Raw genomic sequence first — 12,903 nt, forward strand, 5'->3', positions numbered from 1 at the left:
CACTGTTAAGACTGAGGCAAAGTACTCATTTTTTATTACAAAGAAAAAAATGTGGCTATTTTCTTGACACATTTTTATGGGTATTGCACTTTATTTTTGGTGCTTTGAGCATGGAGGGGATTTGGAGGGAGAGTAATCCAGAAATGCTTGTAATAATGTTTGAAAATGTGCTGCTAGGTTTTTGGTTGTCTATGAAGAAGGTTCTCATTGCCAAACATGAAACTGGATGAGTTTTATGCTACTAAATTCACCTTTTATGATTTTGGGAATTAAAGTATGAAAAAGAAATTGCTCAAATACAATGTTTACAATAAGTGATAGATTTCCAGTAGAAACTGCTATTGTTATTAGATATGGCTATGTCTTATTCTATGAATATTGGAAATCACAATTATACTTCTGCTATATTCCTGGTATAGCTCTTAAATCTGCTTTTATCATTAATAGCAATTAATTTGTATGACATCAGTACTGCAGATCTGGATGGCATCAATGAAAACGCTAGCTGTCTACTTTTTCTAAGAGGATTTAAATGTTACATTTTGCTTTCATAAAAACATTGTTTGGTGTTCTCCCCCAACAATTGCTTACATATGATCTTTGGGTTGTATGGTCACTGAGAAACTTTTTTTTTTTTTAGTCTAAATTCACTAAATTCTTAAACTTTTTTTTAAAGCTAGATCTGTAATGGAGTGAAAAACATTTGATAAAGAGAACAAAAGGGGACCTTCAGGTACAGTGGGTAGGATGAGACTCTACTTTCAACAAAAAGCTTGATTACAGTCAGGAGCCAAGCACTTGTAAGTCAGGTTTTGGCAGGAATTTCATACACTGCTAAACTAAAGTTCTTTTATTAAGTGAATGTTTTCTGAAATTACCAAGTACTGAGAAACAGGAAGATCTTTAAAAGCCTTCCATTTTAGAATCTTACTTCCAAATGCTATTCCCAGAACAAGTCTGGTGTCAGAGCCTCTGCAATTCAAAATTTCTACCAAACTTTTCAAACTTGCTGCTTCTGTAGCAACTCTGTCCATAAACATGTACTCTGTAGCTGAGCTATTTCAAGGGAGAGTCTGTACCTCAAATGTCAATGTAAATGTTTGCTTCACGTGTTTTTACAGGAGCCTCTTATTCGTATGTTAATTTAGCCAGATCTTCTATTGTTTACTTGGCCCTCTGCTGCATTGCTCTGACCACACACAGGGTTTGGAATGCATTTTAGAGTAATAGTTTCACTAACCCAAGTAAATGAATTGGTATAACTAGCTAGTTCTTATAGAGCCTCCACACAGTTGTTGACACAGGCAAACTAGCTGTTATACAACACTAGCCTTTTTTTCTTGTAGACTCTAAGTTTGATTTAGTGAAGTCTGTCTGTTGTAGTATACAGTGGGATAAGTATTAGTAAAAAATGAGCAATAGATCAGCTGATGGAAGCCCCTTTCTTGGCCCTAGTACTACTGTCTAGAAGACTTGTGTTTTATCCTCAGGTTATTTGCTGTTCGGTTTAGCTATTGGGCAGACAAAGGACTCAAGGAAACAACAAACTGCATCCAGGATGTGAGCAAAAGAGGTTGTTTATAGACACAAACCCAGAATCTATATGGAACCAATTATAGTAATTGAATTAGATCCTTTCTTACACTCCTGATAGCAGGACCCCCAAGGTGATGGCATCAGATAGATCTCTCTTCTGGTATACAGCATGCTGCATAGGCCTGTCTGTATCGAGACACAAGCTGATAGGTGCTTCCCCACTTTTACTCCATCATGTGCTGTTTTTATGTCCCTTCCTTATACAGAGCAAACTAGCATTAAACATGTTGCTAGACCTTTGTCCAAGACCACTAAGTCCTTGTGATAACAAATATCTTATGTGTTTTCCCTACATGTGCTAAGGCAGCAGCTGTCTCAGCTGCAAGCTGCAGATAATGAACTATATTTCTCTACTATTAAACTCAGTTAAATATTTCACAGACATTCCAGAAAGGAAGAGAACACAACAGGGCTTAACTTTCATTATTATAGGATCATAGTAAAATTCCAGTTGGAAGGGACCTCAAGAGGTCTTTAGTCCAATCTCCTGCTCAAAGCAAGGTCATCTAGGGGTTAGACCAGGTTGCTCAGGACTTTATCCAGTCTGGTGTTAAAAGCCTCCAAGGATGGGGACTGCACAACTTCTCTGGACACCTTGATCCCATGCTTGACCATCCTCACACTGAAAAAGTTTCTCCTATCCAGTCAGGGCCTCTCTTGTTTCCACTTATGCCCGTTGTCTCCCATTCTTCTACCATGCACCACTGTGAAGGGCCTAGCTCTGTCTTGATAGCCTCCTTGTAGGTACTGAAAGACTACTGTTAGGCCTTTTCTTCTTCAGGCTGAAAAAGATCAGATCCCTCAGTGTCTCCTCATACAGCATGTGCTCCTGGCCCCTGATAATCTCAGTGGCCCTCCACTAGACATGCTCCAGCTGATCAATGTTTTTCCTGCATTGTACTGTGCCCAAAACAGTATTCCAGATATGGTGTAATGAGTGCTAAGTGAAGGGGGATAATCACTTTCCTTTATCTAATGGCTACGCTACTGCTAATATAGCCAAGGATGCTACTGACCACCTTTGCTGCCAGGGCACGCTGCTGGCTAATGTTAAGCTTACTGTCTATCAAGAGTTCCCAAGTCCTTTTCAGCACAGCTGCTCCCCAGCTGGGCAGGCATCAGCCTGTATCTTTGTAAGGGGTTCTTCCTTTCCAGGTGCAAGACTAGGTGCTTGTTCTTACAATCATAGAATCATAGAATCATTAAGGTTGGAAAAGATCTCCAAGGTCATTGAATCCAACCGTTAACCTATCACTGCCATTTTCAGCACTAAACCATGTCCTTAAGTGCAGGTTTTTTAACAATTCTAGGGCAGCCTGTTCCAATGCCTGACCACCCTTTAAGTGAAGAAATTTTTCCTAATATCCAATCTAAACCTTCCCTGGCAGAACTTAAAGCTAGGTCCTGTCACTTGTTACCTAAGAGAAGAGACTGACACCCACTTCACTAGAAGCCCCTTTCAGGTAGTTGTAGAAACCAATAAGATCTCCCCTGAGCCTCCTTTTCTCCAGACTAAACAACCCTGGTTCCCTCAGTCACTCCTCATAACACTTGTGCTCCAGACCCTTCACCAGCTTCATTGCCCTTCTCTGGACTCACTCCAGCACTTCAATGTCTTTCTTGGAGTGAGGGCCCCAAAACTGAACACAGGATTCAAGGTGCATCCTCAGCAGTGCCAAGTACATGGGGATGATCACTTCCCTAGTCCTGCTGGCCACAGTATTTCTGATACAGGCCTGGATGCCATTGGCTTTCTTGGCCACCTGGGCACATGCTGGTTCATGTTCAGCTGACTGTTGACTAGCACCCCCAGGTCCTTTTCCACCAAGCAGCTTTCCAGCTACTCTTCCTCAAGCCTGTAGCATTGCAGTTCAACAACTCTTGTTGAATTATATGAGGTTCCCATGACCCCATTCCCCCAGCCTGTCTAGGTCTCTCTGAACAGCAGCCCTGTCCTTAAGTTCCCACTAGGATTACCACTCTCAGGTGATGCCATACCAACACTTGGCTTACCTACTGCAATCCTGTTGGTATCCCTTTCCCTCACTATGTTGGTTTGAACCATGCATACCTCTGTCATAGTTTAACCCCAGCTGTCAACTAAGTACTATGCAGCCATTCGCTCACTCCCTTCTCCCCCTGTGGGATGAGGAGGAAAATCAGAAAAAAGTAAAAACTTATGGGTTAAAAACAGTTTAATAATTGAAACAAAGTAAAATATAAATAGTAATAATGCTGACGCTAATAATAACAACAATAATAATAATAGTAATGAAAAGGAGAGAGAGGAGAATAAAATGCGAGAACAAACAAGTGATACTCATCAGCCACTGACCGATGCCCAGCCTGTCTCTGAGCAGCAATCGGCTTCTTCTGGCTAACTCTCCCCAGTTTATATACTGAGCATGATGTTCTGTGGTACAGAATATCCCTTTGGCCAGTTCGGGTCATCTGTCCCAGCTCTGCTCCCTCCCAGCTTCTTGTGCAGCTCCTCCCCGGCAGAGCATGAGACACTGAAAAACCCTTGACTCAGGACAAGCACTGCTCAGCAACAACCAAAACATCCGTGTGTTATCAGCATTATTCCCATACTGAATCCAAAACACAGCACTGTACCAGCTACTGAGAAGAAATGAATTCTATTCCAGCTGAAACCAGGACAACCCATCATAATACCATTCTGAAGTTTTTCTTTAAACACAATAATGCTTAAATTTCTGGGTACCCTAAAGAAACATATGAGTAAGAAGGATATATTTATACATTCACTTTTCAGAACAGAAAGGCACAGGGTCTCTCGATTGAATGGTTTTATCATTCAATTTGATCATATGGAAAGAAATTCTAATTATAGAAACATAGAATCATTCAGGTTGGAAAAGAACTCCGAAGTTATTGAGTCCAACCTTTGACCAATCAACACCATGCCAACTAAACCATAGCACTAAGTGCCATGTCCATATGTTTCTTGAACACTTCCAGGGATGGTGACTCCACCATTTCCCTGGGCAGCCCGTTTCAATGCTTAACCACCCTTTCAGTGAAAAAATTCCAACCTGAACCTCCCCTGGCACAGCTTGAGGCTACGTCCTCTTGTCCTATCAGTATTTGCCTGGGAGTAGAGGCTGACCCCCATCTTACTAAAACCTTCTTTCAGGTAGTTGTAGAGAGCAATAAGGTCTCCTGAGCCTCCTTTTCTCCAGACTTAACAATCCCAGCTCCCTCAGCCATTCCTCATATGACTTACTCTTTAGACCCTTCACCAGTTTTGTTGCCCTTCTCTGGACTCACTCCAGGACCTTAATGTCCTTCCTAAATTGAGGGGCTCAGAACTGAACACAGTACTCGTGACTGGCCTCACTAGTGCCAAGTACAGAGGGACAAACATTTCCTTAGTCCTGCTGGCCACACTGTTTCAGATACAAGCCAGGATGCCATTGGCCTTCTTGGCTACCTGGGCACACGCTGGCTCATGTTCAGCCAGCTGTTGACCAGCACCCCCAGGTCCTTTTCCACCAGGAAGATTTCCAGGCACTGTAAATCTCTGGGATTTCTTGGGGAAATCTGAACAGATTTTCCCAAGCCTGTAGTGCTGCATGGGGTTGTTGTGACAGAAGTGCAGAACTTGGCACTTGGCCTTATTGAACCTTATACAATTGGCCTCAGCCCTACAGTCCAACCTGTCCAGATCCCTCTTCAGAGCCTTCCTACCCTCCAGCAGATCAGCACTCACACCCAATTTGGTGTTATCTTCAAACTTACTGAGGGTGCATTTGATCCCCTTGTCCAGATCATTGATAAAGATATTAAACAGGACTGGCCCCAATACTGAGCCCTGGGGAACACCACTAGTGACTGGCTGCCAACTGGATGCAGCACCATTCATCACCACTCTCTAGGCCCGGCCATCCAGCCAGTTTTTTATCCAGCAAAGAATACACCTGTCTAAGCTGTGGGCTGCCAACTTTTCCAGGAGAATGATGTGGGAGATAGTATTGAAGGCTTTACTGAAGTCCAGGTAGACACATCCACAGCCTTTCCCTCATCCACTAGGCAGGTCACCTGGTCATAAAAGGAGATCAGGTTCATCATGCAGGACCTGCCTCTTGTAAAGCCATGCTGACTGGGCCTGATCCCCTGGTTGTCCTGTATGCACTGCATGATGGCACTCAGAATGATCTGTTCCATAACCTTCCTGGGCACCAAGGTCAGGCTGACAGGCCTGCAGTTCCCCAGATCCTCCTTCCAACCCTTCTTGTAGATGGGCATCACATTGGCCAACCTTCAGTCATCTGGGACCTCCCCAGTTAGCCAGGACTACTGGCTAAGATGGAGAGCAGGTTGGCAAGCTCTTCTGCCAGTTCCCTCTGTGTCCTTGAGTAAATCCCATCTGACCCCATAGACTTGTGAGTGTCTTAAGTGGGTCAGCAGGTCAGTAACTACCTCCTCCTGGATTGCAGAGGGTCTATTCTGTTCCCCGTCCCTGTCTACCAGCTCAGGTGGGTTGGTTGCCTTCAGGACAACTGGTCTTACTGTTAAAGACAGAGGCAAAGAAGGCATTAAGTACCGCAGCCTTTTCCTCATTCTTGGTTAAAATATTCTCTTCTGCATCACAAAAAGGATGGAGATTCTCCTTGGCCCTCTTTTTGTTAATAATTTATTCATGAAAACACTTTTTATTATCTTTCACAGCAGTGTCCAGGTTGAGTTTTATCTGAGCTTTCTAATTTTCTCTCTACATGACCTAACAACATCCTTGTATCCTTCCTGAGTTTCCTGCCCCTTCTTCCAAAGGTCATAAACTCTCTTTTTTTCCCCTGAATTCCAGCAAAACCTCCCTGTTTAGCCAGGCCAGTCTTCTTCCCCACTGGCTCATCTTTCAGCACACGGGGACAGGCTGCTCCTGTGCCTTTAGGATTTCCTTCTTAGAGTATGTCCAGCCTTCCTGTACCCCTTTGTAATTAAGGACTGTTTTGCAAGGGACTCTCTGAACCAGTGTCATGAAGAGGCCAAAGTCTGCCCTATGGAAGTCCAAGGTAGAGGTTTTTTTGACCCCTTTCCTTACTTCACCAAGAACTGAAAACTTTAATTTTGTGGTCAGTGCCCAAGATGAGCTCCAACCATCACATCTCCCACCAGCCCTTCTCTGTTTGTAAACAAAAGCTCTAGTGGGGCCCACCCCTGGTAGACTAACTCACCAGCTCCATCAGGAAGTTCTCTTCCACACACTCCAGGAACATCCTAGACTGTCTGTATTGGGTCTGACCAAGGTAAAGTTCACAGCCTTCACAGTGCTGTGCTTTGCATTGGTAGCTGGAAGGGTGTTGATAACAGACCAGTGTTTTGGCTACTGCCGAGCAGCGCTGTCCCTCTAACATTCCTTCCCCCACCAAAGGGGATGGGAGTGGGCACACTCCTGGGAGGGGACACAACCAGGACAGCTGACCCAAATTAACCAAAGGGATATTCCATACCATATGATGTCAGCTCAGATATATAAGCTAAGGGAGAGAGGAGGAAGGTGGGGCATTTGTGAGTTTTCAGTGTTTGCCTTCCGGAGGAACTCTTATGTGTGCTGAAGCCCTGCTTCCCAGGAAGTGTCTGAACATCACTGCTGATGGGAAGTAGAGACTGACTCTTTTTTTTTCTCTTTGGCTCTTGCGCATGCAGATCTCTGCTTATTTCTTTTCTTTTACTGTAATAAAATTGCCTTATCTCACCTTGCTGGTTGTTCTCCATCTTATTCTCTCCCCTGTCCCAGTGGGAAAAGGAAGTGATGGAGCGACTTAGTGGGCACCCGGCACCCAGCCAGGGTCAACCCGCTACAGTCATTTTGGTGCCTGAACGTGGGGAGAGATAAAGGCAGTTTTATATATATATACATATATATATATATACATATATATGTATTGCATGCTGTAGTAATTATCAATAGCAATTCTCAAGTAGTAAGCTCCTGTGTGGCACATGGCCTTCGGCAGCCACACTGCTTATCTTTATTTTGCTAAGTTTGGGAACATGTTGAAACAAACAATGACTATGAATGAATATAACTCCTTCTCTCTGCCTGGGGTGAATTTGAATATGGATAACTTTTTACTGCAGGCTCCCATGGTCATTGCCAATCCTTATATAAGCTGCCTGATATCATTAATAGTATTAGCCAATACCGTTGCTACACTATGGAATTCATGGAATTTGTCATCATCCTGGTATAAGAGGAAACAACCTTTGGGTGAGGAGCTGTTAAAATCTGCCCTGAAGCACCCAGTTCCTGGGTGGAAAGGTGTATGGAGGGATTTGGTCAGATTCCTAGGGCAGTTATCACCTCCCATTGCCTGGGATTTTACTCCTGAAGAGGTAAACAACCCTAACAAACTGGCCCATCAATTGATAGAAGGGTGTCTTGTTTACTCCCAGGAATTCGAGCAGCTTCTTGCCCTGCACTGGGGCCTGGCCTGGGCCTACCGAGCCTCTGTTCAATACTCTCAGAGGACTGTAGTTGAGGCAGGAACACAAACTGTGTTTGAGGACACTATGGCTGAGGCAGGGACACAAACCACAACAACTACAGTAATTGCCCCAGTAGTGAAAACAAAAAAATGGACAAGGCAAGTCTCAGGCCCATACCACTGATTAGTAAGAAGAAGAAGAGGAAGAAGAAGAAGAGGAAGTAATAGTAGGAAAGGAGGGGTTAGATCAAGAGGCAGGCCTTTCAACAAAGAAATTGAAGGGAGTCAGGCAAGTCAAACAGGAAACCGAAGTTACTTGGTGCTTGACCTCATCAGAACTTCGAGACTTGCAAAAAGATTACAGCTGCCAGCCAGGTGAGCGGATTTCTGCATGGCTGCTTTGATGCTGGGATAATGGGGCCGACAGTCAGCAGTTAGAAGGTCATGAAGCCCAACAGCTGGGATCCCTTGCTAAAGATCGGGAAATTGAAAGAGGACTTGGAAAGGAAGGAGCAATTTGCAGCCTTTGGAAATTGCTTCTCTCAAGCGTGAGGGCAAGATATCCATTTAAGGAAGATCTTGTGAAATCCCCAGGGAAGTGGACCAATGCAGATGAAGGTATCCAGTACTTGAGAGAATTAGCAGTGCTGGAAGTCATCCATAGTGATCTAAAGAATGACAGTGTCTCTAAAGATCCAGAGGATGTCCCCTGTACACTTGCCATGTGGAGGAAGGTGGTTCAAGGCATCCCTGCATCATATTCCAGCAGCTTGGTAGCACTGTATTATCCTCAAATGGATACACCAACTGTAGAGGTGGCGTCCTCCTGGCTCCAAAATGTAGAAGAAACTCTGGGTACTCCCTCACCCCTATGAGCCAGTACCCCAACTTTTAGGGGCAGCCCAAGAAATCACTCCTCTCCAACCCTGGTCAGAGGGAAGGGAAGCCCCAAGAACAGGCCACGCAATGAACTCTGGTTCTTTCTGCGTGAGCAAGGGGACGACATGAGGAAGTCAGATGGTGAACCCACCTCTAAGCTGAAAGCCTGTGGATGCTAAAAAGCAGGAGCAGAGAAATTTTCCAGCTGCTGAAGCATTTTGTGAAGTTTTTCTTTCTCATGCTTTAGCTGAGAAACAGTGAAAGATGGTTTTGTAAACTAATTCTCTATCTCTGCACCTGGGTTTGTTTTCCAGCCTTGTTTTGGAACTCTGGGAAAAAATATTGTGAATGGGTGTTAGAGAACCTCAGCCAATCCTTTTAGGGGGTGGCTGGTCAAACGACCAATCATATCATGCTCTCTTACATACAAAGGTATATAACCTAGCTTGTATTTAATAAAAAGAATTCCATTTTCTCCTTGGACTTGTGTCGTGATTCTGGCCATTTCTTGGTACAACAGCGACAAAAGCCCGTGTCCGTGAACTGAGAGGGAAGAGACCTGTTAAGAAGGGGGCGCCCAAGAAGACTGTCAGTGTAGTTGCCACAGAGAGACCAGAACACAATCAGCGACCTCCCAGATATAAGAGAACTAAAAACATTTCCTACAGCCCTGATGAGGGAACTTCTTATCTGGCATCGCAAAGGTCAGATAGTGAATACTCTGACCAAGAACAGGAATAGGGGGTCCCTGACTTCGTCCAGGAGGAGGAAAGGGATGACCGGGTATACTGGACTGGCCTGGCACATCGGATCCACAGAAGTATAAAGCTTTAGTAGATATCGGTGCACAGTGTACACTGATGCCATCAAGCCACAAGAGTGCAGAACCTATCTGGATCTCTGGAGTGACAGGGGGATGCCAGGACTTGCCTGTAATAGAGGCTGAGGTGAGCTTAACAGGGGACAGATGGCAAAAGCACCCCATTGTGACTGGCCCAGAGGCCCATTGTATCCTTGGCATCGACTACCTCAGGAGAGGGTACTTCAAGGATCCAAAAGGGTATCAATGGGCTTTTGGTGTGGCTACAGTGAATACAGAGAAGACCAAACAGTTATCCACCCTGCCTGGCCTGTCAGAAGATCCCTTCATTGTAGGATTGCTGCATGTGGAAGACCAACAAATACCAATTGCTAGCAGGACAGTGCACTGGCGGCAGTATCACACAAACCGAGACTCTGTAACTCCTATCCATGAACTAATTAGTCGACTGGAGAGTCAAGGAGTAATCAGCAGAATCCGCTCACCCTTCAACAGCCCCATATGGCCAGTGCGGAAGTCAAATGGGGAATGGAGGCTGACAGTAGACTATTGGGGCTTGAATGAAGTCAAGCCACCTCTTCTAAGCACTGTCGTGCCAGACGTTGGAACTTCAATATGAGCTGGAGTCAAAAGCAGCCAAATGGTATGCCACAATTGACATCACTAATGCATTTTTCTCAGTCCCTCTGGCGGCAAAGTGCAGACCAAAATTTGCTTTCACCTGGAGGGGTGTCCAATACACCTGGAACTGACTGCACCTAGGGTGGAAACACAGCCCCACCATCTGCCATGGCCTGATCCAGACTGCCCTGGGACAGGGTGGAGCTCCAGAACACCTTCAATATATTGAGAATATCATTGTGTGGGGCAATATAGCAGAAGTGTGGATACAAATATGTGGCTAGCAAGAAATTTTCTTGCTTCTTTCCAGTCCCGTGAGATATTTTTCTCTCTCACAGAAGATATTAGTAGAGTTCTATAAACTATGAACACCTGCGGCCTTGCAAACCTTTGTTCATAGTACAGTAGAAAAATATTTTGACAATGGATGTCTTAGGATTTTAGCCAATCACCCCAAGGGGTGGCTGATCCTTTGACCAATTAGACTATGAAGAAAAAAGTCTATAAAAGAGTTGTAAAATAATTAAATAAATCAATCTTGCTGCACAATTCCTGCCTGCTGGATCTCTCTTCTCCTCCCTACCACTGTGGGATACCGTGATAAAGAAGTTTTTGAGAAAGGAAAGAAAATAATCCAAATTCTTCTGAAAGCTGGTCTCTCCATAAAACAAGGTAAGGTAAAGGGACCTGCCCAGGAGATCCAGTTCTTGGGAATAAAATGGTAGGATGGACGCCATCATGCGCCTACAGAGGTGGTTGACAAAATTGCAACTATGTCTCCGCCAGCTAATAAGAAGGAAACACAAGCTTTCCTGGGCCTTGTGGGGTTCTGGAGAATGCACATTCCAGGTTATAGTCAGCTTGTGGGCCCCTCTATCGAGTGACCCATAAGAAGAACCACTTCGAGTAGGGCCCTGAGCAACAACAGGCCTTTGAGCAGATCAAACAGGAAATAACTCATGCAGTAGCTCTTGGGCCTGTTCGGACAGGACCAGCTGTGCAAAATATACTCTACATTGCAGCTGAGGAGCAGGGCCCCACCTGAAGCCTCTGGCAGAGGACTGCAGGAGATACCCGAGGTTGACCATTAGGGTTTTGGAGCCGGAGTTATCAAGGATCAGAAGCCCACTGTACTCCAACTGAGAAAGAGATACTAGCGGCTTATGAGGGGGTTTGAGCCACCTCAGAAGTTGTTGGGACAGAAGCGTGTCTCCTCTCGGCGCCATGATTGCCCGTCCTACGCTGGATGTTCAAAGGAAACCTTCCCTCAACACATCATGCAACCAGTGCTACATGGAGTAAGTGGCATTAATTATACAACACGCCCAAATGGGAAAACCCAACTTCCCAGGAATCCTAGAAGAGATTTTGGATTGGCCAGAAGCCAGAGATTTTGGAGCATTGCCTGAGAAGGTGACTCGTGCCCAAGAAGCACCACCATATACCGAGTTACCAGAAAATGAAAGAATCTATGCTTTATTCACTGATGGATCCTGCCGAGTGATAGGAAACCATCGGAGGTGCAAAGCTGCTGTGTGGAGTCCCACACGACAAGTCATTGAGGCTGCTGAAGGGGAAGGCAAATCAAGCCAATTTGCAGAGGTTAAAGCCATTCAACTAGCCCTAGAGATTGCTGAGAGAGAAAAGTGGCCCATACTTTAGCTCTGTACTGACTCCTGGATGGTGGCTAATGCCCTATGGGGATGGCTGCAGCAGTGGAAGAAAAGCAATTGGCAGCGCAGGGGTAAACCCATCTGGGCTGCTGCATTATGGCAGGACATTGCTGCACAGATAGAAAACATGACTCTGAAAGTATGTCATTGTGGTAGCTTAGCAGTTTGGAAAAATTTCTGTGACCAGGAATTGAACCCGGGCCACGGCGGTGAGAGCGCCGAATCCTAACCACTAGACCACCAGGGACAAAACCGGAGCAATCTGTGGATAAGCAAACAGGCCTAGGGACCAGAAAGATATTAGTACCTCAAACCAGAGAGACATTATGAACTCAACCAACATGGTGACTACTTTACCCCAATCCAAAGTAATTAAAAACAAAAATGTAATTATCATAGTTTTTTACTTTCCTCCGGGCCGCATGCTGGGTGCCAAGTGAATAGTTTTCATTGGTGCTCCACGCCTAACCAGTGTCAAACCACAACAGTCATGTAGATGCCCATGTGCCCAGAAGTCGTGCCACTGAGGAGCATCAAAACAATGAACAGGTAGATAAGGCTGCCAAAATTGGAATAGCTCAGGTGGACCTAGATTGGGAAAGGAAGAGTGAGCTATTTATAGCCCGATGGGCCCACAAAGCATCAGGGCATCTTGGAAGGGATGCAACATACAGATGGGCTCATGATTGAGGGGTGGACCTGACCATGGAGGCCATCACACAGGTTATCTATTCATCAGTGTGAAACATGCACTGCCACCAAGCGAGCCACATGAGTGAAGCCTCTCTGGAGCGGAGGGCAGTGGCTGGGTTTCCAGTATGTTGAAGCCTGGCAAATTGATTACATTGGGCCATTGCCACGA

At 45.1% G+C, this 12,903-nt stretch overlaps 1 non-coding gene across 1 annotated transcript; it reads right to left on the minus strand.

Moving 5' to 3' along the window:
- Nucleotides 1-12,216: 12,216 nt before the first annotated feature.
- Nucleotides 12,217-12,288, minus strand: TRNAE-CUC. The gene has a single exon. It is a non-coding gene; the product is annotated as a tRNA-Glu (tRNA).
- Between the last annotated feature and the right edge of the window lie 615 nt (nucleotides 12,289-12,903).

Source organism: Corvus moneduloides, chromosome W, assembly GCF_009650955.1.
Source record: "Corvus moneduloides isolate bCorMon1 chromosome W, bCorMon1.pri, whole genome shotgun sequence".
In the NCBI taxonomy this organism is placed as follows: Eukaryota; Metazoa; Chordata; class Aves; order Passeriformes; family Corvidae; genus Corvus; species Corvus moneduloides.